We start from the raw sequence: 25,927 nt of genomic DNA on the forward strand, positions 1-25,927 counted from the left end.
GGGGAGCCCTGTTAACTCTGGCTGGGGAAAGGAGACAGGAGGCCCCATCTCTCCCATCCTGGCTCTTTGCTTCTGTCACGGGCTGTGGGGGAGTCACCGGCCTGCACCCCCATCCGCAGCCAGACGTGACTCTCACCGGCAAGTCGAACTGAAGGTTTATCGGTTCACAGGACACAGCGCAGCGCGGGATCTTTGTTAACACAGGGACCAGGAGCAGGCAGGACCATTCCTCTCTGGGAAAAGGGCTCTGGGCCCGGCTCCCCCCTTCCTGCTCAATCCCCCTCCCTCATCCTAACCCAACTAAGACTGACCCTTCCCCCCAGACCCTCGTCACCATCCTGGAGTCAGCCCCGCCCGCCCCTTTGTTCCCCTTCCTGGTCGAAGGTCTTGTCTGCGGCCCCCTGGTCCTCAGGACACGAGACTCAGGACAGGAGAGACACATTCACCTCCACAGTGAGTCATGTCCAGCCTTCCCCTTCCTCAGCCAAGCCGTGTTGCAGTGCCCAAGGAAACTGAGGCATGCACACACACAGAGTTATTACAGAACAGCACAGGACAGTAGACTCACATACAGCACCACCAGGCAAACAGAGTGAACACAGACCCCGCGACGTCACAACTTCCCTGCAGGCATCACCGGTAGACATGGTAAGAATCCGCACTGAGCCCAAGGCTGGGAACCACGTTCCCTGGAGGGAGGGGGGATCTAGAAAGTTCTCAGGGGTGCAGGGGGGAAACAGGACGACACTGTGACAGGTTAGGATGGGCTAAATCATCCTGCATCGGGAGGGGCAGGGACAGGGGTATCCAGAGGCCCCCAGACTGTGGATGGAGGCAGGAAAACCCACAAAAGTCTCTGCCTCACAGTATATTTTGCAAAGACAAGAAGAGACAGCGAACAGCCTGGCAGAGGAGGGGAGGCAGGAACTCAGGCTGGGGGGGAGGGAGAAGGGACTGAACACTGAGAGGGGAGGGAGAGATGATTTCTGGGTTCCCGCTGTGTGTGTGTGTCTGCGGGGGCAGAGCTGAGGTTTCCATGCCCGTGATCAGGACAGCAGAGATTTCTCCCTGCCCCCTCCTCTTGGGAATGTCGGGGGAGATTTCGCTGGGGGTTGAGGTTCCGGGAATTCCCCAGCTCCCCTGAGTGCGGCAGCTCCCCACGACCACGGCCCCCTACCCCACTTACTGTCCATGTTCTCCTGGGTGCTGGGGGGCTGCAGGGAGCGTCTGACCCCCCAGCTCAGCTCCAGCTCAGGGCGGGAGGACTCCATCCGGGTGCGGCTCCCCCTCGGCCTGCGGCTGGACAGGACACAGCAGGGAGCAGTGACCCCATCACCCGTCACAGCCTGGCCCTGGGAGCCGGGTCTGATGTGGGAGGGTGCAGGGGGAGCCCCTCACCAGCCATGGAGAGAAGCCAGGCGGGAGGGCAAATTGACCATGAGCCCCACACACCCTGTACCACCGGGTCTGGCGTGGGGGGCTCTGTCTGTGGGGCACAGACTGGCAGTTAGTCAGGGACGTGGGGCAGAGGCTGGCAAAGGGGGGCTCTGTCTGCCCTAAAAATGGCGGCTCCCCGCTTATGCTAATGAAGCCCGGGAAATTCAAATCCCGGGCTTCATTAGCAAGTGCGGTATGCATACATTACCCTCCTAGTTCGAAGTAGGAGGGTAGTGTAGACATACCCGTACATAGCAGCTCTGTGGGAAATGACAGGCAGTTAGTCAGGGACATAGGGCAGAGGCTGGCAGAGAGGGGCTGTTTGTGGGGACAGACTGGCAGTTAGTTAAGGACATGGGGGGAGGGGCTGGAAGAGGGGGGCTCTGTGGGGCTCAGACTGGCAGGTAGTCAGGGATGTGGGGCAGTGGCTGGCAGAGGGGGCTCTGTATGTGGGGCACAGACTGGCAGTTTTTCAGGTACATGGGGAGGTTGGTGACTGATAATAGGAGACTAGCTGGTCTCCTGGGGGTGTCTGGGTGGGGAAGTTTCTAGGCTGTGGGAGATGGGGGGTGGGGTTTGGACAGGGGGGCACAGGCAGTGCTGGGCTGTGTGTGCACTGATGGTTCAGGATGCAGAGTTAACCGGGAGAAAATCTTCACCCCGACCTATGTTTCGGGGGCAGCTGGACCAGCTGATGTGGATTCTGGTGCTTCCTTTGAGCATCCCCCCGGGAGCAGGTCGGGGCTGTTGTGTTCACTAGTCTGATGATGATGATGGAGGAAATGTTGCCGTTCAGCTGAGTGTGAGCAAAAGCAACACACACGCCCAGGAGAAACCACGTCCTAGTTCCAGTGCCCAGTGCACCCCCCACATCCCTCTTCTAGCCTCTAGGCCTGGTGCTCCTGGGAACCTCTCCTGGGACCCCCCTCTCTGCCCCTGTGCAGAGTCCTAGAATCACTGGGCTGGAGGGGCCCTGAGGAGTCAGCTAGTCCTGTTCCTGTTCAGAGCAGGGCCCAGCCCAACTCACTCACCCCAGCCAGGGCTTTGTCGAGTCTGGCCTTAAAATCCTCTCAGGACAGAGATTCCCCACCTTCCCCAGGCCTCCCGCTCCAGCGTTTCACCAGCCTCAGTGAAATCGTTTCCCCTAATACCCACCCCAGAGCTCCCCAGCTGCAACTCGAGACAGTCGCTCCTTGGGATCCCCTCTCTGGCCATGGACAGACCCTCTTAGGCCTCTGCCTGGCCTGCATCCTCTGCCTCACCCACCCCCAGCACAACCGGCTGTGAGCCCCAGGCCGGACCTTCCTCCTCAGCCCTCGCTCTGGTCACACAACAAATGGCCTGGTAGCACTTTACAGACCAATAAAACATGCAGGTGGGATCATGAGGTTTGGCGGGCTCAGCCCCCTGCTTCAGATGACCGGGGGCTGGGGGGGCATCAACCCTGCCCTGAGAATCAGCCCTCCCGTCCTGCTGGGCCTGCCCCCCGAGGGAGCGGAGTAGAAAAGCCTCTGGAGCCGCTCAGGCCGGGCCGACTGCAGGAGGAGGAGGATGCGCAGGGAGCTCCGGGCCCAGGGGAGCCGAGGGGGCAGGAGCCTCCAGCAGCAGCCACAAACAGGGAGGCCCTCGGACGGGCCGTGCCCACAGGCCGCGTGAGGGGAGAGACGCCAGGGCTGCTAGGAAGGGGCCCAGGGCGGGGATTGTTCCTGGGGGCTCAGCGTGTGGCGGTCGGAGTCCCTGCTCCTCGGCCAGCAGGGCCCAGGGCTTGGGCCCAGGGACACGGGGGCTCAGGCGACGGGGCGGGAATGGGAGCGTTTGTGCTGCCAGCTCCCATCGGCGGCCCTTGGACTGACATGGGTGGGAGGAATTGGACCGGCTGCCCCGCGCTCCGCAGAGGGAAACGGGGGCTCCCCAGTGCTGAGCTGCTCAGACAATTCTTTCCCCCCCGTGTGGCTGGGGGCTCCGGCCAGAACACGCCTGCTCCTACTGACCCCGTGTTGGGGGGGAAGGGCTTGTCAAGGGGTCAGACGGGCAGAGCCCGTGGGGGTTGGGTGGATGCGGCTGCTTCCCTCTGCAGAGTCCCGGGCTGGGTTCAAGTTGTGCAATGGGGGATTCTCCATCCCTTGATATGGCTGAGCTGTAATGTGAGGGTGTCAGTAACAGCCAGGGCGAGTGGGGCTGGGGCTGGAGGGGTGGGGGAGGTTCTGGGACCTGCAAGGTGCAGGAGCTCAGCCCACATGACCATGATGGTTCCTCTGGCCCTTCAAGTCTGAGCCCATGAGACCGGCCTTTGGGCTGCTCTGGGACTCCTGACCCCAGCTCTGATCCACAGGCCCTGCTCTGACTGCTAGACATGACTGCTCCAGCCAGGAGTCTGGGAGGGTTTTGCCTGGGGAGGGGCTGTTGTGACAGCAACAGAAACACCCCTTCTGTGCCTGTGGGCTGCATCCCAGTGAGGGGGCTCTGCTGGCACCGCTCTGTCCCCACAGGCCCTGGGGTGCAGCCTCCCCCTTGGCTGTCATGGGAAAAGTGTTTCAAGTCCTCTGGTTTGCAGGGAATGGCTGAGACCGGCCCGCGCGTGCGCTTAAGGCCGAGAAAGCAAGGCTCATACAAATAATGATCGGTTTATTTCTCTTCACTCTCTTTATTTTAAATCAATCTCACAATTTGTTTACTTGGCTCCTGCTGTTGCTACCCCTGAGGTGGGTGGAGATTTTGGCGTTGAAGGAGCATCTCTCGGACACCACGAATCACTTCTGCTCTTCCAGGGCATGCAGGAGAAGGCAGCAGGGACTCCAGAGTCAGCGGGAGGCTGGATACATCTGGGCTGGCCCCAGTGTCCGGCAGACACAGAGTTTTGGGCCTGGCTGAGCAGCAGGTTTCTTTTCACACCCGTCTGTTCCCAAGAGTCTCTGGCCACTCCCTGCCGTGGGTGCTGCCATGTGAGCCCTGCCGTGGCCCTGGGCATTCCTGGCCAGGCCCTCCCTTTGCTCCTCCACTCTCCATCCAGGCAGATCTCTGAGTTGGGGAAACCTCCCCTGAGAACCTGCCGCCTCCTCCGTGGAAGTGGTGGGAAAGGGGCTGCCGGGAACTCCTGGCCGTGGTGGCCCTCGGGGTCGTAGAGGAATCCCCTAGTGCAGCGTTTCTCCCCCTGGGGGTCCCTGCCCAGAAGGGGGCGGCAAGGCGAGGGCAGGAGGGTCGCTCACGGGGGCACCGGACGTTTGGGCTTTCCCAGCCGTGGCTTCGTGTTCAGTCCCCAGGTCCCCATCCCGGCGGAGTTTGGAAATAAGAAGAAATGTCCCTGATCTCTCCTGGCCTCCCCAGCTGGGCGGCTGGAGGGGCAGCTGCTCTCTGCCCCCAACCTGGCCAGCAGCGGCGCAGACGGAAGGGTGGCAACGGCATCGCTGCCTCCACTTCTCCTGCGCTGCTGCTGCTGCTGGCACTGACCCCACAGCTGGGATCCCGCTCGCTCTGGCCACCCAGCTTGGAAGGGAGCGATGCCCCCAGCAGGGGGCAGAGGGAAGGATGCAATGGCAGCCACTCCCCCTTCCTTCTGCGCTGCTGCTGGGAGCGGAGCTGCCCTCCGAGCTGGGCACCTCCCCTGTGGCCCCTGCTCTGTGGTCCCCAGCGGAGAAGGCAGCCCGGCCAGCAGCAGTGCGGAAGGAACGGTGGCAACAACATGCCAGGCCACCCTGCCTCTGCGCTGCTGCTGGGGCGGCGTTGACTTCTGAGCTGGGGGAGCCGTCAGTGACCACCCCTCACTCGCTGCTCAGTGGGGCCCCCTCCGATCTGGGCCCCACAACAGCAGCCGCTGCTCTGCTGCCGCCAGGTCCAAAGGCAGCGCCACCGCCTGCAGCGGCACAGAAGGAAGGGCTGAGATACCAGACCAGGCCTCCCTTCCTCCTGTGCTGCTGCTGGCGCTGACTTTGCAGCTGGGTGTCCTGCCAGCATGGGCCACTCGCAGGCCACTCAGGGTGTGTCTAGACTACAGGGTTTTGTCGACAAAAGTGGACTTTTGTCGACACAATTATACCTGCGTCTACACTGCTGCTGAGTTCTGTTGACTCCGCTGTTTTGTCGACAGCTGTAAACCTCATTCTACAAGGAATAACGCCTTTTGTCGAGAGAGTTCTGTCGCCAGAAGGCGCTATTGCATCTCCACTGCCCTTTGCGTCTACACTGTCATGTTGACAAAGCGGCTTGCTCTGTCTACAGAACTGGACGTAGTCTAGATGCTCTTTGTTGACAGAAGCTTTGTCGACAGTATCTGTCGACAAAATTTCTGTGGACAAAAGCCTGTCGTCTAGACGTAGCGTCAGTGTGGCAGGCAGGGCGATATCAGACCAGCTTCCCTCCCTCCTGCGTTGCTGCTGGCGGTGGGGTTGCCATCCAGGTTGGGCACCTGACCCCTTATAACTTCCTCAGCCTCCCCATTAGTAGGCAGAGCCTCTGCCCGCAGCAGTGCAGAGGGAAGGGAGGCACCAACACACCAGGCCGCCCTCCCTTCTGCGCTGCTGGTGGTGCTGCCGCTGCCTGCTCATGGGAAAAGGTGTGAAAAGGGGGTTCTCCAAAGGAGCAGCGCCACATGGACCTCGGGGTTGCCAGGGGTCTGAGTCCCCTGCTGACTCCAGGCTCCATGCAGGTGCTTCCACTCAGAAATGCACAAGAGCCTGCAGGATCCTGAGCCTTTCAAAGCGCAAGGACCCTCGTAAAGCCGAGTCAGTGGAACTTCCTGCTGGCCCCGGGCTGCACACGGAGTTCCCGTTTTGAAGTGCACAGGAGGCCCTGCTGGGGCCCTTGTCCAGTTCAAAGTGCAGAAAGTGCCCATCGACTAGTCGAGTAGCCAATGGAAATTCCATCGACTCCTGAACTTGTCCATGAATCGTTATTTAACATCCTTACCCAGCAGCAGCGGCGCGGAAGGCAGGGAGGCAAAGCTGCAGCAGCCCACCTGCCTTCTGCACTGTTACTGGAGACAGCGCGGACTGTCCAGCTGCCCGGCGGGAGTGGCGGCGCTGTTGCCAGCGATGGCAGAGAAGGACGAGAGGAGCACCGTCCAGGGACGCCCTCCCTTTTTGCTAGGGATGTCAGACAGGGAGTCACTGAACAATCATGTCACTGCATCAAACTGTAGCAATTCCACGATTATTCGATAGTCCCTGGGGCCTGAGTCAGCAATGAGGGGCTGCACCGGCATCCCACACAGCAGACAGAGGCTGCACCGGCATCCCACACAGCAGCCTCTGTGCGACGAGAGCTTGTGCCAGCCCCGGACAGAGGTTGCTCTGCAGCAGCCTCCTCTGGAGTGTGAGAGGCAGGAGCAGGCAGCTCTGCAGAACTGGTGCTCACGGAGAACTAGATTTTAAGTCAGCTCCCCTCGAGCAACCCCCCATCCCCCTCGCCTCTATGTGAGACAGCGAGGGAGGAAAGGGGGCTCCATGGAGCTGGCCTGTGTGGAGAGCCGGCTTAGAAGATAGTTCCCCGAACATCTCATCTCATGTCTGCCCTGCCCCCACACTGATAGGGAGGCAGCAGTGGAGGGGGATGGGTGAGACGTGGTTCCATAGGAGCTGATACACATGGGGAGCTGTCTTAAAAGCTGCTTCCCGTGTGCACCAGCTCCTGCCTGACTCCCTCACCCTCCGTGTTGCTGCATCTCTATGAGAGGCAGCAGCCCATGGTGTGGGCCAGGCAGCTCCATGGGATCTGGTGCTCACGGGGAGGCAGCTTAATAGCTGGATCCCCGCAGACACCAGCTCCCACCTTCCCCCCCTCTTGCTGCTTCTGTTCCTGAGGCAGCCGGGGGAGGGGTGTGTGGAGGCGACAGGATTAACCAATAAGCCCAGACGTATCGGTTAATCGTGTAGCCAGCTACACACGTTGACACCCCTAGTTTGTGCTGCTGCTGGTATCGGCGCTGCCCTCTGAGGTAGCCCCTGGCCAGTGGCACCCACTCTCTGGTCACCCGGTTTGGGAGGCAGGGCTGACACCCGCCGCGGTGCTAAAGGAAGTGCTGCAATCCCGCCCCTCCTGCACTTCCTGCTGCACCGCTCTTGGGGCAGCACTGACGGCCGAGCGGGTGACCAGAGAGTCGTGGCTGCTCCTGGGGCGCCCAGCTCGGAAGACAGGGCCACCGCCAGCAGTGGGGCAGAAGTAGGAGTGACACAACACGGAGCCACCCTGCTTCTGTGCTGCTGCTGGCAGGGACGCCGTCGTCTAAGCTGGGCCCCTGGCCAACAGCCACTGCTCTCCAGCCACCCGGCTCAGAAGGCAGCCCCACACCCTGCAGCACTGCCCCCTTCCCTCTACGCTGCAGCTGGTGGTGGCGCTGACTTTTGAGCTGGGTGACCTGCCAGGGGCCGCTGCTCTGCAGCCACCCAGATGGAAAGGCAGCCCCCCCGCCAGCAGCAGTGCAGAAGGAAGGGTGGCAACACCGGACCAGGCCTCCCTTCCCCCTGTGCTGCTGCTGGCAGTGGCCCTGCCATCCGAACCGGGTACCCACACAGCGGCTGCTGCTCTCCAGCCACTCAGCTGGGAAAGCCGGGAGAAATCCGACAGTTTTTAATATTTCCAAATATCTGCCCAGAGGAAGATTTGAGGCCCAAAGACGAGGTCATGGCTGGGAAAACCCAGGCGGCCAGTGACCCTGCTCGCGAGCCCCCTCCCCTGGCCCTGGGACCCCCTTGTGGGTGGGGAGCCCCAGCTGGAGAAAGGCTGCACTAGGGGATTCCCCAATGACCCTGGAGACCAACAGGGCCAGGAGTTTCTGGCAGACCCTTTCCCACAACTTCCAGGGAATACGCCGGAACTAGGGCCCCATCGCGTCCCCCTGCAACCTCGCCCATTTCACAGCCAGACCGTGTCCACGCTGCTCCCTGGCACACTCCCAGGGGCTTCCGTGGGAAATTTCCCGGCTCTCTGACCGGCTGGGTCCTGGCCCAAACTAGGATTGTGTGCAATGGGGGTGGGGGCATCCCAAGAGTGCCAATTTCACTTCCCAGCAGCCTGTGGGGCAGGGCTAGAGCCGTTCCACCCTCACTTCTCCCTGCCCCTCAGGGTGGCTCTGATCTGCCCCCTCCACGAGTGCCCGTGTTGGGGCAGGACAACTCCTGTCCCATCCCAGCCAGGTCAGGGAGCAGCTGACACCCCAGGTCCCTCACCACGTGGGGAGCTCAGACTCCCCTCGCCATTCCCCCATCCCCTCCTCTCCCCCCGTTGCACGTCTCCTGGCTGTGAAATGGGTGGGGCCCTAGTCAGGTTCCCAGGGACCTTTACCCCCCACAGAGCAGGGGTGGGGAACCTTTGCTGGGTCGGGGCCACTGACCCACAGAAAAAATCTATGGGGGGCTGCACACAAGTGAGAAACAGCCCCCCTCCCCTCCCCAGCATGGGCCCCCAATGCAGGGGGGAGCCCCGACCTCCAGGGGCCGGATCCCCGCCAGCCGGGGCTGCATCCGGCCCCCGCGCCTGAGGTTCCCCACCCCCACCGTAGGAATCTGCACTGGATGGGAGTCTCCCTGGGAAGGGCCTGGCCAGGCCTTCGACGCCCAGGGCAGGGCTGCGAGGCGCCGCGGTTGCTGGGGCTTCTGTGCCCGGCGTCCTGGCTGAAGGGCACCGGCAGCCCGAGCTCGGGTATCGGGGAAGCGGCGCGACGGGAGGCCCCTCCGTCTGTTACAGCTTCAGCAGATCCCCGAGGTTCAGCAGGTCCCTCTCTGTCCTGGCCGGCCGGTTTCCTCCTCCGCTGCCCTGGTCCCGTCTGTGACCTCGCCTGGTCCTGGTTACTGGGCGGGTTGTTCAGTCTTCAGTCTGCGCCGTGACACTCCCTGTCTCTGGGCTGGAATCGTCTCCATCGGGTTGCTGGGTCCAGCCCGCGCCTGGTTCCGAGGGGACGGCAGCTTCTCCCGCCACAAAGCCTGCAGGCTCCCAGCTTCCCTCTGGCAGAGCTTGCCTTAGGGCAGAGCGGCCTAGTGGGTAGAGTCTGTACTGGCCCCTTTTCTCAGGGCAGTTTGGCCCAATGGCCAGAGTCAGTAATTGCCCCTTTTCTAAGGGCAGTGTGGCCCAATGGCCAGTGTCAGTAATTGCCCCTTTTCTAAGGGCAGTGTGGCCCAATGGCCAGTGTCAGTACCTTGCCCCTTTTCTAAGGGCAGTATGGCCCAATGGCCAGAGTCAGTACATTTCCCCTTTTCTCAGGGCAGTGTGGCCCAATGGCCAGAGTCAGTACATTGCCCCTTTTCTAAGGGCAGTGTGGCCCAATGGCCAGAGTCAGTACATTTCCCCTTTTCTCAGGGCAGTGTGGCCCAATGGCCAGAGTCAGTACATTGCCCCTTTTCTAAGGGCAGTGTGGCCCAATGGCCAGAGTCAGTACATTGCCCCTTTTCTAAGGGCAGTATGGCCCAATGGCCAGTGTCAGTACATTGCCCCTTTTCTAAGGGCAGTGTGGCCCAATGGCCAAGGTCAGTTTCTTGCCCCTTTAGTCCAACCAGTGTGGCCCAATGGTCAGTGTCGGTACCTTGCCCCTTTAGTCAGGGCTGTGCAGCCCAATGGCTACAGTCCATAAGCTGGCCCTGACTCACTGGGCTGTGCAGGTCCCTGTCCAGGGACAGGAGATGGGGGAGGGGAGGTTCTATCCCCCGCGGGGGGGAGGGGCAGCTCCTCCTTCTCCCCTGGTGCCCGGTCCAGGGCTGGGTCGGGTCCATGGCTCCAGTCCCGGCGTGAGCAGGAAAAGCTCCGACTGATGCTCCTACTCCCGCTGGCAGCTCCTTCCCTGCAGGCAACACCGGCCCTGGAGCCAAGCTGGGGGTGGGGGAGCTGGTGCATCCCCGTGGCCGGGCTCCTCCTGTCCCAAGACAGCAAGGGCCTGTCATATGTGGGACCCGGGACCCAGGGGGCAGTGGGGGCTTGGCCCTGGGCGGCGCCTCTCTAGGGCCCCCAGGGCCAGACCCCTCTGGCCTATCACTGCAGGAGTTGCTACCGCCTCCCCCCCCCCCATGCCAGCTGTTCCCCCACAGCATCCGGCTGCCCCAGGGCTCCCATTCAGGGTCCCAGGTGTCCAGTGTTCGACCAGACAGTCCAGTTTTTGTGCCCTCTGCCCGGTGAGAACAGTCAGAACTCACCGGGCACGAGCAATGTCGGGACTTTCTGGTTTTCCGGCTGGCCGCCCGACGGAAGCCTGGTGGGAGGGAGGGACTGGGAGGGGGGCGCGATCGGCGCTGGGAGCCTCTGGTTGGAGTGATGCCTGGGGGGAGGGGAAGCCCCATCTGTGCTCCTGAGCGCTGGGCAAGCGCCTTGTGCAGCCGCAGCAGAACTCACTGGCGCTGCGCCAGGACCGTGTGCGGAACAGGCAGCGCCCTGGGATCTGCACATGCCCAGCTACGTCCCGCTCCCCGCCGGCCGATTCGCTCCCCCCAACCCTCCCGGCAGCCGGTTCTCCCCACTTCTCCTCCTGATCTTTCCCGGCCAGTCCCGCTGCCCCCGCCAGCCTTGCTTCCGGCAGCCAGTTCTCCCCCCTCCCCCCGATGTCCTCCAGCCAGCCCCGCTGCACCTAACCCACCCAGCCCTGATTCCCGTCGACTGGTTCCCCCCTATCTCCCCCGTCCAGTCCCGCTGCACCCGACCTGTTCCCCTCTCCCCCTCGTCAGGCCTGCTTCCCACTGGCCGCCCCGACCTCCCTCCCTCCCCTGGCCAGCCCTGCCTCCCTCCCAGCCCGGCCCCCCACCCTCATCCTAGATCAAGTGTGTCCAATATTTTATTTACTCACCTGGTAACCCTACTCCCATTGCAGGTGGGAGCCTGGGCGGGTCATTTCCACAGGGCCCCCAGCCTGGCATCTGCCGGTGTCTGATCTAGCGGCCCATTGCCCAGCAGGGTCCCTCACCTACGGCCCAGCAGCAGTGGGCAGAGGGGTCAGCCCCCTCCCTGGCCGGCCGGCCGGTGTCCTCGGCTGGGCCCCCGAGGACCGTCCCAGCTGGGCCCCGAGCTCCCTAAAGGGGCTGTGCTGAGCTGGGATGGAAGGGAGGAGACGGGGCCCATCAGAGTCCTGCTCCCAACCCCCCTGGGCCAGGCGCCTCCCTCCCCACGTCCCGTGCCCAGCCTGTGCCAACGAGCCCCCATCCCCATCCCCGGGGCTGGGCCCTGGTGCTCAGGGGAGCGAGTCGGATCCATGGGGCCTGGCTCTTGGGAAGGGCCTTGTCTCTCCAGACTAGGACAATGTGGATGGATCCCATAGTGGGGGAGGGGGGAGTTGGGAGGGGGAGGGGATGGGATTTGAGGTTCTTGTTCCCAGAACCAGCCAGGCCCTGAGATCAACTTCCACTCCCAGCCCTGACCCTGGAGGGGGAAGGGCCCAACACAGCCCTGCCCCAGGGTCCCTGTCTCCCCTTTCCCACCCCCACCCCCCAGTGCTAAAGGAAAACAGCCTCCCCCTGCTCGCCCATGCTCACCTCCCCGCTGTCTGCGCGCCCGTGTGGGGCTCTGCCCGCAGGTCCCCCCGCAGGGCCAGCCCGAGGCCAGACCCCGCCGTGCGGAGCCTGCAAAGGAAGAGGAGCCGGGGTCACCGCTGGGAAACCTCCTCCCTCGCCATGGCCCCCTGCTCAGCCAATCAGCAGTGAGACTGGGAGAGGGGGCAGCCGAGAGGTCTCAGGGGATGTCCCAAGGGTTGGCCCAGGTCACCCCCGAGGGGTCGGTCTCAGAGCGATTCCAGCCCCACCTCTTTGGGGGGCTCCCACACAGCCAGAAAGGGCTGGGGGGGGGGGGTGTCTGAGGCTGCCCTGCCTTGCAGCTGATGTCAGGGGATCTCCATGAGCTCAGCCCCCCCCCTCCCAGCTCCTTCCCCCCCAGGACTTTGTGGCATCACCGTCCCCTCCCCCCACACGGCTGGTGTCCTGCCCCCAGCCAGCACCTTGGGACACTTGGACAATCAGAGCCCAGAGCTCTGCAACCAGCCACAGCCCAACCACTGCTCATGGGCACCGCCAGCAAGTGTGTGAGCAGCCCTGGCCCTTAACTCGGGAACTGCCCAGAGATAGGTAGGTAGAGAAACAGCTTGATCACTCCCCCTCCTGCCGACACACACACACCTCCCCCACAAGCCCTGCTGGTCTGGGACTGATCCGTCTGGTCTGGGAATCACAGAACAGTAGAATGGGAAGGGACATTGAGAAGCCATCAAGTCCAGTTCCCTGCTCTCACGGCAGGACCCAGCTCCGTCTAGATCATCCCTGACAGGTGTCTGTGCAACCTGCTCTGAAATATCCCCAGTGATGGAGATTCCGCAGCCTCCCCAGGCAATTTGTTCCAGTGTTTCACAACACTGACAGGAAGTTTTCCCAACAGGCAGAAACATTTTCCAAATGTCCAACCTAAACCTCCCTTGCTGCAGTTTCAGCCCATTGCTCCTTGTCCTGTCCTCAGAGGCCAAGGGGAACAGTTTGTCTCCCTCCTCCTTGGGACACCCTTTTAGATACTTGAAAACTGCTCTCATGTCCCCTCTCAGTCTTCTCCTTTCCAGACTAAACAAGCCCAGTTCTTTCACTCTCATGTTTTCTAAACTGTTCCACATTTTTGTTGCTCTTCTCCAGGCCTTCTCCAATTTCTCCAATTCATTCCTCAAACACGGTGCCCAGAGCTGGAGACACGACTCCAAGTGAGGCCTAAGCAGCACAGAGTAGAGCGGAAGAACGACTTCTCCTGTCTTGCTCACCACACTCCTGTTAGTGCCTCCCAGAATCATGGTTGCTTTTTTTTGCAAGTGTCACACTTTTGACTCCTATTTAGCTTGTGGTCCACTCTGACCCCTAGATCCCTTTCTGCAGGACTCCTTCCTAGAGAGTCACTTCCCGTTCTGTGTGTGTGTCGTGGATTGTCCCTTCCGAAGTGGAGCACTTTGTATTTGTCTTTATTAAGCTTCATCCTATTTACCTCAGACCATTTTTCCAGTTTGTCCAGATCACTTTGAATTCTGACCCTTCCTCCAAAGCACTTGCCACCCCTCCCAGCTTCGTATCATCTGCAAACTTAATAAGCGCCCTCTCCATGCCAATATCTAAATCACTGATGGAGATTGAAGAGAACCGTCCCAGAACAGACCCCTGCAGAGCCCCACGTGTTAGGCCCTTCCAGCATTACTGGGAACTATTAATAACGACTCACCAAGAACAGTTTTAAAGAGAACAAAAGGCCGCGAGTCTCCCCTGTCAAAAACCACCCACTCGACCAATCCGCAGCGAGACTGGAAGCTCGGAGGCAGCGGGGGGAGGGGAGAGGGCTCAACAGATGTTCAAAAGGACGGGCCAGGTCACCTCCAGCTCCCAGCGCTCTGCCAGCTCAGCTCTGAGTGAGGCCTCCGACCGCCCCAACACCCACCCACCCTGCTTGGTGGAGCAGGAAAGGGGGGAAGATGCAGAGAAGGCGAGGCAGAGGGAGGGGAGGGGGCAAAGGGGAACCAAACTGAGCAGGCTCCAAACCTCTCTGAGGCTCCGACCGTCTCACCGGGTCCAGCACTGCCGGCCGCAGGGAAGTAGAAAACGCCGATGAGGCTCCTCCTGCCCCCGCCCCTCGGTCCCAATTCTCCATCTGGTCCCCGCAGAGACCCTGGGAAGGGGCCGCGCTGCTGCCAAACCGCGGGAATCTCTGAGCTTGCCCCGGCCTTGCGCCTCTGTCCTGATTGGCTGTTGTCAGAGTCTCTCTGTGAGGTCATCCCTGTCCCCCAATAGGCTGAGGTCCTGCCACAGGCCTTTGTGATGTCAGTGCTCCACCTACCACTCCCCTGCAAGGCTGATGACCTGGCCCTGGCCGGCCCCTCTGGGTGTTTGAGGGGTTCCCCTGGAGCCCCACTGAATGGCAGCTGGGTCTGGGGCCGAGCCGGCTGGCCACTAATGCCCCAGGGGCTGCTCCCTCGGCCCCACCCAGCTTGTTGGTCCTTAGCAGAGTGTAAGGCCAGACAAGCCCATTCGTGGGTCAATAAAGGTTGCCCCTCCCTCAGCACCTCAGACATTAGGCCACTGTAACTGGGGGAGGGGGGAATTGTTAACAGGACTGGTGTAAGCACTAGCATGGACACTATAAAGGACCCTTCTCTTCCTAGACTTTAATGTTGGTCCTGAGCTGGAATCAGGTCCTGCTAGAAACTCTTTCACACGGGTGGGACCGACTCCCTGATAGTTTTTTCCTTCCCCCACATTAACGACAGTTGATACATTGGCAAAGCGCCTCTAGCTTGTCTCATCAGCAGCACTCAACCTACTTTCCAAAGGAAAGAAGGTTCATTATCCCCATTCGGCAGATGGGGAAACTGAGGCACAGAAAGGGACAGTGTCTTGCCCAAAGTCACCCCACTGGAAAGTGGTAGACCCAGGTCTGTTGAATCCCAATCCAGGGCTGGACATGTATCCCTCGATCAGGAAGGACCATATTAGTGACCCTTTGAGCATGGGTTCTTCAGGATCTAGAGGCTGGTGACTTAGAGTGAAGGGCCCTGGAGGAACTGGAAAACATTCAGAGCCAGGGGCCAGAGATGACAAAGCCCAGGCAATGGGTCCAGTGGAGGAGCAACTAAGAGCATCAGGCTGCCCAGCTTAGGGACGAGGCAGCTACCAAGGGATCTGAGGGGTGTCTAGCAAAGGACGAAAGGTGCAGAAACACGTGGCTAGAGAAGTGGGATTGACCTGTTCCTACAATATAAACCAACAGCACAGAGGGAGTGGGGGTGTCAGCAGATGAAGCTAGTTATGCTTATAAGAAGGACACGGGATCTTTTTCAGGGGAAAAGGCAACATACTGTGTTAATTGAGAATATACTAGAGAAGCAGTGAGCATCTAGCCAGACACATACACTGTGGCCATGTCTACACTACCAGTTTTCTCTGCAAAAAATATACTAATGAGGGATTCATTTGCATGAGCCACAATCTCATTTGCATATTTCCCTGCAGATCTTGGTGTTCCTCATAAAGAAAATGTATTGTTTGATGTTTCTCGGTCTTAAAAAGTTTAAGAAACACTGATCTAGACTTAAGGCAGCAAATGTGTTCTTCAAAAGAGAGCATCCACATAGCCAAAGTGCATCAAAACAACCATCTGATTTTTCGACAGAGAGCATCCACACTGATTGGACACTCTGTAGCATTTCATTTGGGATTACTGTGGACGGGGTGGCCACCAGGGCATCTGTGCTTTTTCCTGGATGCCTCTTCTTTCAAAAAAAAATCCCTCTTTCTTGTCCACACACGTCTTTTTCTGAAAAAGGCGTCTTCCTTTAGAATGAGGTTTACTGCTGCCAGAAAAAACCCTCTGTTCTTTTGATTCCCTGTCACAAGAACAGAATTGCAGTGTGGACGTAAGTGTTGTTTTTCCAGAAAAACCCTGCCATGTAGATGCACCCTGAGACTGCTGGAATGGGGTGGGGGATAGGTTGGGTTGTTACTTTCCCTTCTGGCTCCAAAGTTTCAAAAAGTTTAAACCTAAAAATATTCCCTCCAGCTCTGAGCTGGGTGTGTTGAAAGGGTGGGGCTGGGCCCTTGGACTGCAGAGTCCCAAAGCTGGCCTGCCCATGAAAACACCCTGCCCCTCATGGCTTGTTGCTGATTGAGGGGCTGCTGCCATTTCCAGGCCTCATCACCAGCTGCTGTGACCTTAACCCTGGGAGCCTGTGTAGCTCAGATGGTCCCAGCCAGGTGGTTAGATACCCGTCGAGACACAGCCACGCCGAGGCTCCTCTGCACACACAGTGTCACTGAAAGAACTCAAGGGGGTTGGTTCCCATCTCTTGTCTCAGTCTAAATCCTTTTGTGTCTGTGGACCCCCTCACTGCGAATTAGTGTAAACTGCCAGTGGGAGTCGGGAGCCACAAGGGCTGGCTCACTGTGGCCACAGGCTAGGCCTGTCCCCATCCCAGCATCTCTGGGCAGGAGCCAGGTACAGGCCAGGCAAAGGGTGCTGCAGCAGATCTGGTTGTGGGCTGGGGAGGGGGGTACCTCACTGGTAGGAAGGGGGGCAGCATGGCAGGTCTGGCAAGACTGTCCATGGCTGGCTTCAAACTGGATGGGGCGCCCCAGCCCTGGCAGGTCTAGTCTTGGGCTAGGTTCAGGTCAGGGAGGGGGGCCCTGGTTGCAGTTGGTCTAAGCCACAGCAGGACAGGGATCAGGGGTGGAGGTTTGTGGCACCTCCAGCCACCCCACAGGTCTGGGCACTCCAGCTGGGTTTGGGCTGGGGTACCCCACCTGCAGCAGAGATGTAGCTGGGGGAGGGGCACCCCAGTCACGGCTGTGTTCGAGGTGCAGCAAAGTTGGGGGCGGGGCTTCTGGCCACAAGAGATTGGGGCTGGGTTTGGACCCCTCCTGTGGCCATGGCAGGTTGGAGCCCGGCATGGAACACCCCAGCCACAGCGGAGCCTGAGTGGGTTCCCATAGAACCTGTGAGATGCTCAGTAGCCTGCTCTGTCCAAAATGTGGACCCTAAATAAAACAAGCCGGCTGATAGTTTTGCACAGACTGTGACTGAGCTCTGGCTAGTGAGGGCCCCTCTCACCAGCCTGCCCTGCTGCCCAGTCTACCACGCCCACGAGCCCCACGAATCTTGGCCTGCGTCTTCAAAGATCCATTGGTTTCCGTGGAGCCTAAATAATCGTGAGGAGCCGAGACTTTCTGCCTTGGCAGGGGAGGTTGGAACCAGACTGTGCCCAGTGGGGTCAAGGAAAATAGGAGAGGGCAGCAGCAGGGGATGGGTTTCGGGTGGGCAACCGTGAGTGGGCAGCCTCGCTTAGCTCCATCACCAGCTGCAGGGGCAACATTTCTTTCAAAGAGTCGCTCAGAGTGACTTGCCCAAACACGTTGGTTTTTCTTAACCTGTGAGGAGAGAATTTGATTCTTATGAATTTGATTATGAGAGTTGCTTATTGGAGAATTTAGGTTCTCCCTTGACTGCGTTCTTCACACCACAGGGTAATAAGACACACTGATGCCTCCTTCTGAAACATGAACACCCTGGAGCAGAACATGGAAAGGGGGCCTGAAGCGCTGAGGCAATGTCAGAGCAATACTCCGTAATACAGAGAAAAGGTTTAATATTTGAGGCTACGTCTACACTGACTTTTTTTTTTTTTTTTTTTTTTTTTCAGTGAGCGCAATTTGCATATCTTCTTTCAGTCCTTTTTGCAGAAGAGGTTTTGCTTGTAAGAGGCCTGGTGTAGACTGGGTCATTGTCGGAAAACACCCCCTTTTGCACAAGATCCCTTATGAGTTTACAGGTTCTTGCACAAAAGGTTCTTTTTCCGACAAATGTTCCCGTCTACATGGGGCTTTTAGTGGCAAAACCTCTCCTGCAAAGAGGATCAGCAGAAGATATACAAATGAGAGTGCGATTTGCATATCTTCTACCACAAAAAATGGCAATGTAGACATAGCCAGAGAGGGTGGGAGAGCCAGATCTGAGAATTGGGGACAAGTCAAATCTGAGGAGAAATTTGCCAATGAAGAGTTAATGGCTTCCTTTGCCTTTCCTCATCCGCTCACCCCAAGGCTATGTCTAGACTGGCAAGTTTTTCCACAAAATAAGATGATTTTGCGGAAAAACTTGCCAGCTGTCTACACTGGCCGCTTGACTTTCCGGAAAAGCACTAACGATCTCATGTAAAATCATCAGTGCTTTTCCAGAAATACTATGCTGCTCCCCTTCGGGCAAAAGTCTTTTTCCGAAAGACTTTTGCGCAAAAGGGCCAGTGTAGACAGCACAGTACTGTTTTCCGCAAAAAAGCCCTGATTGCGAAAACGGTGATCAGGGCTTTTTTGCGGAAAACCGCGTCTAGATTGGCCACGGACGCTTTTCCGCAAAAAGTGCTTTTGCGGAAAAGCATCCTGCCAATCTAGACGCAATTTTTCCGAAAATGCTTTTAACAGAAAACTTTTCTGTTAAAAGCATTTTCGGAAAATCATGCCAGTGTAGAAGTAGCCCAATGGTTTCCCTCCAAAAGAGGAAGTGGCTATAGCTGAAAATGGAATGAGAAATGAGCCCCCAGACGGAGGCAATGTCTTTCTCCATATTCAAGTACAAAAGCCAGAAGGGGGGGCGGGAATCTAAGAGAACTTTAGTTCAGCCCTGGATCATTTAGAAGGAAAGAGGGACCAGCCCTTCTTCCATTTTCTTGTTAAAGCATCATCTAGACAAGGGGAAGAAAATCATTCTGGACCAGATATTTGAGGTCTTATGTCTGAAAAGTCAGATTGGTGCCTAGAAGGGTTTTTAAAAGAGCCTGAACACCTAATTCCCATTTAATAAATGGACTTAAGCACATAGACCCAGATCTGCAAAGGTACTTAGGCTCCTACCATCCATTGATTTCAGTGGCGATTGGGAGACCAAAAGTTTTGTGGATCTGGACACTGGACACTTTTCAAAGTCACTAGTCCCCTATCTGTAAGTGCCCAAAAATCTTTACAAATCTGGCCCTTTCTGCTTAATTATCCAGTAGTATTTAAGACATCCTCAAATCTTAAAGCCTTCCTCTCTCATTATCAACTACAGAAATTCTCCAATGATCATCTTTTCCCTTATTTATGGGAAATTAAATTCCTTCCTTTTTACTAAACAGGAGGGGATTTTCTTTCTCATGATCAACTATGGATATAAAAGCCTTTCCAATTGGATCCTTTCATTCTTAGCATTGAACATTGCTTTCAAATCTCTCCGATTTTGCCCCATTCTCTCTAACTATAAAATACCAATCTAATATTTCTTCAGATATTGACACTTTTTAAATTTTTATATATCATCCAAAAAACCCACTCAAACTTTTTCCCTTTTCTCTGTAATTCACAAACATGGATGGTTTGGTTTGACCCCATTAAGTCCTGCCACCTCTGCTTTTGGTAGGAAACAGTTGCCCTGCATAATTTCCCCACATACTGGATTTGAGGGTGTGTTAGGGGTTAAACTGCCTCTGACCAACTACCATATGTGATTAAATCCCTTCTTCTCCTTCAGTTCTTAGTTACTGATCTGAAATACTTTCTGCCTAGTATCTTTTCTATCTAATGTCCAAAAACTCGTCGAAAATGCCCTCAGCCCCTTTTCTCACTAATAATCAAATACTGACATAAAATCATCTCCGATTTGATTCCCTTTCCTCTCTAATCCATGACTGTTGATATGAAACCCTTCAACAATCACTTTTCTCACTATTTCTTTAATTTATATCTGTAGCTATAGAGTCGAGATTTGTGTGTCTGTGAGGCTGTCTGCGTGTATGTCTGCAAGTCATCTATTCAACAACTCCTCCTAAGCAGTAAGAGGTAGAGCCACAAGATTTGTTATCCTTCAGCAGCTTCCTCTTATCCTGGCTTAAAGCAAGTTCAGGGTTTCTTTGTTCAAGGAAAACAGGGAGTGTCAGGACCAGGACTGTTTTCCACCATAACATGGAAAGGGAGGGGCACAGAAAGAGGGACGCGATACTGAGAGTGGCCACAGAGGGGCAGCGAGCCCACAAGGAACAGCTATATTGCAAAGAGACCACTGGGGCCAGCGGTACCACCAAAAACTTAGCCAGTAAGGCTGGGGCTCCACCATCTGGCCTGCCACCAGACCAGGTAAGTAGCCCCGCAGCCCCTGGCCTTCCCTATCAGGGATCCCCCAGCCAGATTTAGACAATGTATTTTATTACGTATTGAAACATTCACGATTAAAAGTTCAAATTATATTCAAACTATCTAAGTCCCTACCTGTGTTTTGCAGAAGTGAAATGTTCCTTACGGCAGGTACAAATAAGGTAGAAATACGTGCGCCCATTTTAAATCAAGCCATTTTGTCTGCCAGCCCATCAGATACGTTCCCTCTCCTCCCCGCCCCCTCCCCAAACCCTTTCCTCCCTCAGCCTTGGCTGCAGAGCCAGAGTCAGGGAAGAGAATAGGCCCCTCTTGGGGTTGTCCTGGAGGAGAGAGAATAGACCCTGGCTGGGAGGGGGGAGGGAACCTGGAGGTAGAAAGAACAGGCCCTTGCAGGGCCGGCTGGGGGAGAGAGAACAGGCCCCCAGCCTCCTTCACCCCCCGCCGCCATCCTCCGTGACAAGAGTGACAGTCAAGAGAACAGAACTCAAACCAACTAACCACTGGAAACAGGTCAAAACCACCAACCTAAATGCCCAGGCAAAAGCCCTGCAGACTTCATGAAGACTATTAGGGACTTTACAGTTGTGACTGATTTTACACGGGAGCCACCCAGCTCCTATGATGGCTGCCAAACCTTCCCTTTCAAAATCCCACCATTAAAAGAATGACCCACAGCAGTAACACTTCCATCTACCCTGCTGCCCCCAAGTCAAGACAATGCAAATCAGCCAATGAGGCCCCAAACCCTGAACACGGAGCTTTCACCCCATAACACAAAGCTGGGCCAGAGACACTGGGAAGACCAAGAGGAGCTTGGCGATTGTTTTTATATGGAAAAAGCCCAAATAACATGGTGAGAGGCATTACTATAGAACACTGAAGTAAAACAGGCCTTTAACCTTCTGGGGAGACAAAGGAAAACAGCCTGGTTTATATGGTGGATGGGCAGCAACACAAAACCTTAAAGACAGAAACACACGACAGGTGCTCATCACAACACTGAAGCATTCAGTGTACACAAGGAAGGGAAGGTATAATAATCTGTATATTGACACGTGAAGTCAGAGCTTCATACGACAAAGTGCTCTAGGTAACGAACAGCACCACCAGCACCTCCCACAGCAGCACGAAACGTTGCATCAAAAACTCCAATCAGCCACAAGTTACCACACACTGGCCTCTGTACGGCCCTTACCTGGCCTGTCATTTAGGAAGCCTGTTCCTCAGTTTCCCACAGTTCCCCCTCAGTGGTTGTGCAGTAAATTCTGATTAGCTCTTCACAGTCACTGCACCGACACGTGTCCTCCCTCTTCCAGGGTAAGCAAATAGAAATGAAACACCACAAGTTCTTCACCCGTCCTGGGTTATTGTCCTTGTTCCAGCTTCCCCCCTTGGTTCTGGGATTCACAAAGTCCATAATCCTCAATCCAGGGTCTGTGTGTCACCTTGTTCCCAAGATGCAGGGCTTGTGTCTTTACTTGGGGATCCTGCTCCTGCACTCTGCCCCTCTTACCCCATGCAGAGTCCTTGATGGAGTTGTCTTGATGGGAGGCCTTCAACAGCAGGCCATGGGGTTAACACTCCAATGAGATGCATGGGGCAGCTCCCCCAACTCTTGAGTCTGAAGAGCCCTGGGGATGATCGCTGACTCTCAGGTTATAATTCCAAACTTGTCTTCCCAAAGACTCAACACTTAAAAAAAAAAAAAAAGAAAAAAAAAAAGAAGCAATTTATGATGGTAATGCGACTCCAGGAGTCAGGGCCCTCACAGACTCACTCCTGATCTCTAATTACTTGCACAGATGCACAGTTGTAGCCAGGAGAGCTTCAAGTTTTCCATATCCGGCCTCCAGCCCTCAAGACCTGCCAGCTCACTGGGACCCCATTCTTGCTTAGGGCAGTACAAATGCAAACATTTAACACCCAATCCCAACCCTCCAAGGCTGAGAGCCCCTGAACTCTAAAACCCGCTGTAGTGTCACATTTTGCTCACAGCTAGTCATGGAGAGAGGAGTCCAAAGCTGAAGAGCTTCCTTGCAACTGGGAAACCCTTCTCTCTCTACTAGGCAGACAGACACATGGGATCAAACAGCCATTCAAATTTTGGGACAGGCACCTAAATACCACTGAGGAGTTTGGCCTTGCTCCCTCTCAGCTCCTGCGATTGTAGATTTCTCAGAACATCAGAGAACAGGGGAGCTACAAAGTGACCTGGTTTGTAACCTTCCCCAGAGCTGTCAGGCCTGCATTCCCAGGGATCATTCGGAAGGAAAACTGCTCACCTGATTCACCTCTGGTTCTGCGATTCCTGACCCCTCCCTAGCTGATGACAGGCAGCCAAATCCTCCTTAGTACTCAGATAAAACAAATGTCATTAACAGGGATGAATGATGAGCTGGTCTCAGAGCTGGACCTGAGGGGAGAGAGCAGAAAGATCCTCTAAAGAACCAACAGTAACCTAGTGGGAGCCAAGGCTGGGAACAGAGAGTTTGCTCCAGGAAAAGGTTTGCGACTGGATAATACTTATCTGATCAGTCAGTGCACAGAGAGAGATGGTCCATAGGCCCAGGAACGCTTCTGCAAAGGAAGTAACAGAACATTATTTAGCAAAGTGCAGACTGTAAAGCTGGCAGGACCTATCACGAGCAGCTAATCTGACCTCCTACCATCACAGGCCACAGAACCTCACCCACCCGTGATCCAGTCAAACAAACTGGAAAGATTCTGTTTTTGGATGCCACCTGCTACACAAGGAGTGTTTGCTTCAAGGTGCTGCGCATGAAGTAATTGTACCCCCCAAACCAGGCATGTCAAACTGGCATTTGGCAGGTTGCATGCAGCCCGATCAAAATTTTTGTGGACCGCCAGAACATTTTTATAATCGAATGAAGTGCGGCCCAGTGGCCTCTCGGAGCACGTGGCCGAGTGCCTGCTCAGAGCGATGCAGCAACTGCTCCTGGCCAGCCAGGCAGTTCTGCACATGGGCTCATGGCCAGCTGGGTGCTCCAGCAGGCGCTCACAGCTGACCTCTGTGCTCACGCTTCCCCAGCACTTCAGGCAGCAATACCGACTGCAGGACCCAGGTGTTAGGGTGGCGGGGCTGGGAGTGCCTGGCCCATGTGGCCCTATTTCACTTGGCGCCCTAGGAGACCGACTAGTTCACACGGGCCGACCCTGACTGTGAGTCTCCCGCTGACCCCAGCCTCCATGGCTTTGAAATACACAAGAGCCCCAGCTGGGGACTCTTGTGCATTTCAAAGCAGGCACCCACGTGCAGCCCTGTAAGTTAGAGCGAGGCTTGCAGCTGGCCCCAGGCTGTAGCTGAGTTCCACATTCCTCTGAGCCCTGACTCATTTCGGAAGGTTTAAAATGAGCAGCAGGGAAAGGGAAGCTCAGAGCCTCTGTGGCGGGGGAGGAGGGAGCCTGTCGCGCACATTTAACCGGGCTCCAGCCTCTACTCCAGCTCTCCGCCTGGCTCCGGGGCTGATCGGAGCTGGGCGGGTCAGTGTCAGCTGAGATCTGCGCACCCGCCTGGCTCCGTCTCTCCCTGCCCTCCTCCCCCGCCAGAACCAGGCTGAGTCCAGCCCCCCCCCCCCCCACACACACAGCGGCCTCTGCCGGGCCCGGGCAGAACTGCGCATGAAGGAGGCTGCCATGTTCCTTGGCTTCATTAGTGCCTCCCCCGCCCCAGCCGGGCTCACCCGGGCTCCCATTGCTGGAGCGGCAGCCCCCGGGCAGCGCGTTCGCCCGGACCCGGCTCGCAGCGGCGCCCAGCCCGCCGCGGGGGGAGCAAAGGGCGCCCCGAAACCCGCCCCCCCGTACAGCCCCCGGGCGCTGTGTGCGTGTCGCCCCCTCTCTTCCCCCCTGCCCGTGGGGCTGCCCCCCAGGCCACGCCCGCCCCAAGCGGAGCTCGGCTCCCGGCAGTTCGGGTCCAGCCCCGGGGAGAAGCAAATCCCCCCGCGAGTATCCAGGGGTCCGCGTGATGCCCCTCCCCCAGCAAAGCGCCCCCCGTCTGCCCTTCCTCAGCCCCAGTTCCTCCCCAGCCTCCGTAGCGCCCCGCAGCCCGGGTCTGGGTCCCGCTCCCAACCCGGATTCCGCCCCCGCTCACCAGCCCCTCGCAGCGCGGAGCGAACCCTCCGGAGGCTGCCTGGGAGGAGAGACGGGTCCAACACCCCGTGTCTGCCAGCCTGGGATTGGTGCGTTCCTCGGCTGGAGGGGCGGGGCTTGCACACTAGCTGGAGGGGCGGGGCTTGCACACTAGCTGTTGATTCCCGGAGGAGGCGAAGGCAGGACAGTAACAGGGATTAAAAGAGAACTAGACACATTCATGGAGGTTAAGCCCATCAGTGGCTATGAGCCAGGATGGGTAAGGAATGGTGTCCCTGGCCTCTGTGTGTCAGAGGGTGGAGATGGATGGCGGGAGAGAGATCACTTGATCATTACCTGTTCGATTCACTCCCTCTGGGGCACCTGGCACTGGCCACTGTGGGCAGACAGGGTACTGGGCTGGATGGACCTTTGGTCTGACCTAGTGTGGCCGCTCTGATGTTCTGGGGCTTTTTATGGGCAAACCTCTTCCGCAAAAAGGATCAGCAAAAGCTATGCAAATGAGAGCACTATTTGTATAGTTTCTGCTGAAATCCCCCCCCCCCCCCCAGCAGTTTAGAGGTAGCCACAGAGAATCCATGACAACGGCCAGCTGGGACAGGCTGCAGGGCAGGGCAATCTCACAAAACCCAGGGAATCTTTCCTGCAGGGAATCTCCTTCTTAAGGTCTCCCCTTGAGGGCTGAGACACAATTTGGGGTCAGGTACATGAGTGTCAGGAGGAGCTTCCTGCAGGTGCTCTCCTTTCCCACTGTCCACGTTACAAGAGCAACGGCCCTGTGGGGAAGGGAAGAGCCTCAGAGAAGTTTGGTCCCAGGGCAGCCTGCTCCACCGGGTGCTGGTCAAATTCCAGGCCATGAGAAACACTTGGTGCAGGCGTGATAATGTTTTCCCACCTCAGCCTTTGTCCCTTATTCTCACTGGGGCCCTTGGTGTTTGTCTTTTTGGGTTTCCCTTTTCCCTGCTTCCCTCCCTTCTCTGGTGGGGGAGGGGCTGCTCTCGCCCTCACTGTGGGAAGCCTCACAAAGGGATGGGGCAGGAAGGGGGCTCTGAGAGTGATCCCCACTGGTGACCTGAGTCAGCCCTGGGTCAGCTGGGGGAAACTTCAGACTTCCACCCCTCAGAGTCTCAGTGCTGATTGGCTGAGCTGGAGCCTTATTTTCTACTCTGTCAGGTCACCTGGCAGCCTAAGGAGTTTCACAGACTCTGGGTCATCTACTGGAGCAACAGAGACCACCAGTCCACAAGAACCCCTCCTGGTTTCTGAGTCCTGGGGGGCCTTTAGCAGGGGCAGGTGCTGGGCAGGCATCTGCCTTCCATGGGTTCTTGGCTTTTAAATTAAAGGAACCAGCAGCCCCATGGCCCCCTGCACTGACAGCCATTCACTGCATGGATTACGGAAGCCAGTTAGCCAGGAGTTACATTTGGTGCCATCTCACTGGTACCCACAGGCCAAGTATCCAAGTGTCCTCTGCCCTGAGGGGAGGCATCTCTCTGCCTCTTTAACACGCACCTGATTCATCCGTGTGACGTCAGGGCAGCAGAGCTACTGAGAAGGTGCTGGTTTGCACAAGGAAGCTGCACTGGTTGAGCTGCACTAGTAGAGCAGGAGAGACACAATCTCCCTAGCACAGGCACTGTCAGAGCTGGGTAAAGGTGCTTTATGCCAAGCTAGTGAGGGAAGTGAGCTCTGTCCATGTGAGGTACTTTAATGTGACCACTAGGTGGTGCTGCAGCCTGGTGCTTTCCCATTCTCCTGATTAGCAGCATTTCTGTGAATCTGATCTGGCT

At 57.1% G+C, this 25,927-nt stretch overlaps 1 long non-coding RNA gene across 2 annotated transcripts; it reads right to left on the reverse strand.

Annotated features, from left to right (window-relative positions):
• Window positions 1–11,880: 11,880 nt before the first annotated feature.
• LOC142823214 (uncharacterized) lies at window positions 11,881–22,634 on the reverse strand. Of its 2 annotated transcripts, XR_012898509.1 has the most exons (3): window positions 22,313–22,634; window positions 21,226–21,722; window positions 11,881–11,963 (listed from the first exon to the last, which is right to left on the reverse strand). It is a non-coding gene; the product is annotated as an uncharacterized LOC142823214 (long non-coding RNA). The 2 variants fall into 2 exon arrangements; XR_012898508.1 differs by lacking the exon at window positions 11,881–11,963 and having other exon boundaries at window positions 20,065–21,722.
• Between the last annotated feature and the right edge of the window lie 3,293 nt (window positions 22,635–25,927).

The sequence above is a fragment of the Pelodiscus sinensis genome, chromosome 32 (genome assembly GCF_049634645.1).
Source record: "Pelodiscus sinensis isolate JC-2024 chromosome 32, ASM4963464v1, whole genome shotgun sequence".
NCBI classification, from domain to species: Eukaryota; Metazoa; Chordata; order Testudines; family Trionychidae; genus Pelodiscus; species Pelodiscus sinensis.